The 2,571-nt window shown below is 42.7% G+C and overlaps 1 protein-coding gene across 2 annotated transcripts in view; it reads left to right on the top strand.

Moving 5' to 3' along the window:
* Positions 1 to 2,571, top strand: part of RGS6 (regulator of G-protein signaling 6) — an 833,734-nt gene that overhangs the window by 495,459 nt on the left and 335,704 nt on the right. The gene's annotated exons all lie outside the window — the stretch shown is intronic.

The raw sequence follows: 2,571 nt of genomic DNA, 5'->3' as shown, positions 1-2,571 counted from the left end.
CTTAACAACAACAACAACCTGGATAATCCAGGATAATCACCCATCTCAGGATCCTTAACCTTCATCACATCTATAAAGTTGCTTTTGCATGTGAGGTAATCTCTGCAGAGGTTCAGGGGATTCATACATGGGAGCCATTGTATATATACTTTTAGGCATATGATGTTGTCCCAGCTTCTATGTCTTCTTCAATTCAGCTAAAGCCTTAAGGTGAGCCAAGGCCCTCCCAGGTACTGCCCTGGACAGCTGGTGTAGCAATCCAGGAAACCAGCTCTGAAACCAAATTGTCTGAGTTTGATACCAATACTCTTGTTTATTTGACAGTCTCTTTGCTCTTAGACAGCTTACCCTTCTGAAGTATCTGTGTGTTTATTTGCAGATGATTCCCAACAGGAAGCAGATGGCACATTCAAATTGGGGGGGGGGGGGTGGGGATTACAGTAAAGGGATGTTCGGTCCTTGCCAGAGCGTTGCACAGGTTGGTGTCTACTATCCTTGATGCATTGTACCTGGCCTTCTGCAGTCAAAGATGCTTATTCCCTGCCCTGACCCCAGGAACCAGTCCACTCATTTATCAAAGCAAGCAATAGATTCTTATACAAGAAAGATCATGTCTTCAATTCCAGCGAAGCTAAGGGGAAAGCCTTTGTCCCTAAGGTATCATTAAGAAACCATTGTTCACTGACCTAGACTTCATCCTTGCTGTGTTCTGTTCAGTTAAATAGGAACAAATGCTTTCCATAAAAGCAATCTATATATAAGTAAACAGGGCCTAAGGCTATATTAAAATAAGCTATCAGTGGGCAAAACACATAAGGTTGCTGTATTCTTCTACCCTGGTACTGCCCATGAGCGATGTCAGGCCCAGTCCAATGGGGAGCTGGATCCTGGTAGTTGGGAACCTGTGGAGCACTGTCTTGAATATTGTTGCTAGGGCACATAGAATCTCAATACTTCTGTTTATGGACCCATCCCTTAAAGCAGAATGATCTTAAAAATGGAATCACCAAATTTTACTTGAAACTGCAACATTATCCCTAATGTATTAAAAGTGCCACTCAATGCTGGAACTATGCTCTTTAAATATGGCACTTACTGAAGCATTTGCTTGATTATTCAACAAGTATTTAATGAGTAGTAAATTGAAGATAAGCACCTAGACTGCTAAACAAAAGATCAGTGGTTCCAGCCCACCAGCCACTCTGCAAGAGAAAGATGAGACTTTCTGCTCCCACAAAGATGTGCAGCCTTGGAAACCCTAGGCAGGGCCATTACAAGTCAGAGCCAACTTGACTGTACTTAACAACTAACAACAACAACAAATAAAGTGGGACAGTCTAATGGAAGATGCCAGTAAAATAAAGTAGTAATTGACAGAGAAAAGATGTTATTGACATGTGCCATCAAGTTGATTCCCAGTCATAGTAAGTCTGTGTGACAGAGGAGAACTGCCCTATAGGCTGTAATCTTTACAGGAGAAGATCATCAGGTTTTTGCTTCCTCAGCTGATAGTTTTGAACTACCAACCTTATGGTCAGCAATCAAGTGCCTAATCATTGTACAACCTGGTCTCCTTGGAGAAGAGAGAGCTTAAAACAGGGCAAGTACTGAGAAACCATTGGCAGATTTAAGGTTGTTATTGTTAAGTGACATCACTTCTGACTCATAGCAACCCTGTGTGGGGTTTCCATGGTGTGACTGGTAGGTTTGAACTACCAATCTTGTGGTTAGCAGTACAGTGCTGGTCTCACAGTAGGACTCCAGATCTAAGGTAGAGGATTAAAGAATCTTATTTTCCCTTTCAGAGTAACGCATAGTTTGCAGTATAGCAAGGAGATCAGAGAGGAGTCTGGGCCTATTAAAGCATCCTTTATGGATGTTTTGTAATACAGGCTTTTTGTGGAAGATATTGCTATTTGGTTAACCCCAGCCATTTACATTCTTCGTTCCCTGTGTTTTCATGTGATGTAGGTGTTAAAAAGTGAAATACTCGATTCCCAGCCTCCCTTGCAGCCAGATGTAGCTATATGACCCTGTCTTCACCAATAAGCAAAGATCTGTTGGGGGTCTTTTGGTAAGGAATATGCTTTTCTTGGTTTAAAAAATTGTGTGCAGTGATGCCAACCTTTACCCCTTCTTCCCACCTTCAACATAGAAGTGATGCCTAGAAAGGGAGCAGTCATCTGGCCAGCACGGGGGAAAGGCCAAGATGGTGGCGCTCACAGAATCAAGCTACTGCAACAGTGTCAGTAATGACTCCCTTCCATACTTCTAATGTAGGAATAATACCCTCCTGTGTTTATAAAATGGAGCACTGGTAGCATAGTGGATTATGAGCTGGGCTGCTAACTTCGAGGCCAGCAGTTCAAATTTATCAGTAGCTGTGCAGCAAAAAGATGAGGCTTTCTGCTCCTGTAAAAATTACAGCCTCAGAAACCCTCCACGGGGGAGCTATGAGTCAAAACTGACTCGGTGGCACACAACCACCATCATGGTTGTAAAGTGGGTTTTTTGTTACCTTTCACCAAAGGCACTCTGAACTGCAAACCTGAAGATCTGTGGTTCAAGTGT

Source organism: Chrysochloris asiatica, unplaced genomic scaffold, assembly GCF_000296735.1.
Source record: "Chrysochloris asiatica unplaced genomic scaffold, ChrAsi1.0 scaffold00079, whole genome shotgun sequence".
NCBI classification, from domain to species: Eukaryota; Metazoa; Chordata; class Mammalia; order Afrosoricida; family Chrysochloridae; genus Chrysochloris; species Chrysochloris asiatica.
Note: the sequence above shows the minus strand (reverse complement) of the source record. Positions and strands in the feature narration are given on the sequence as shown.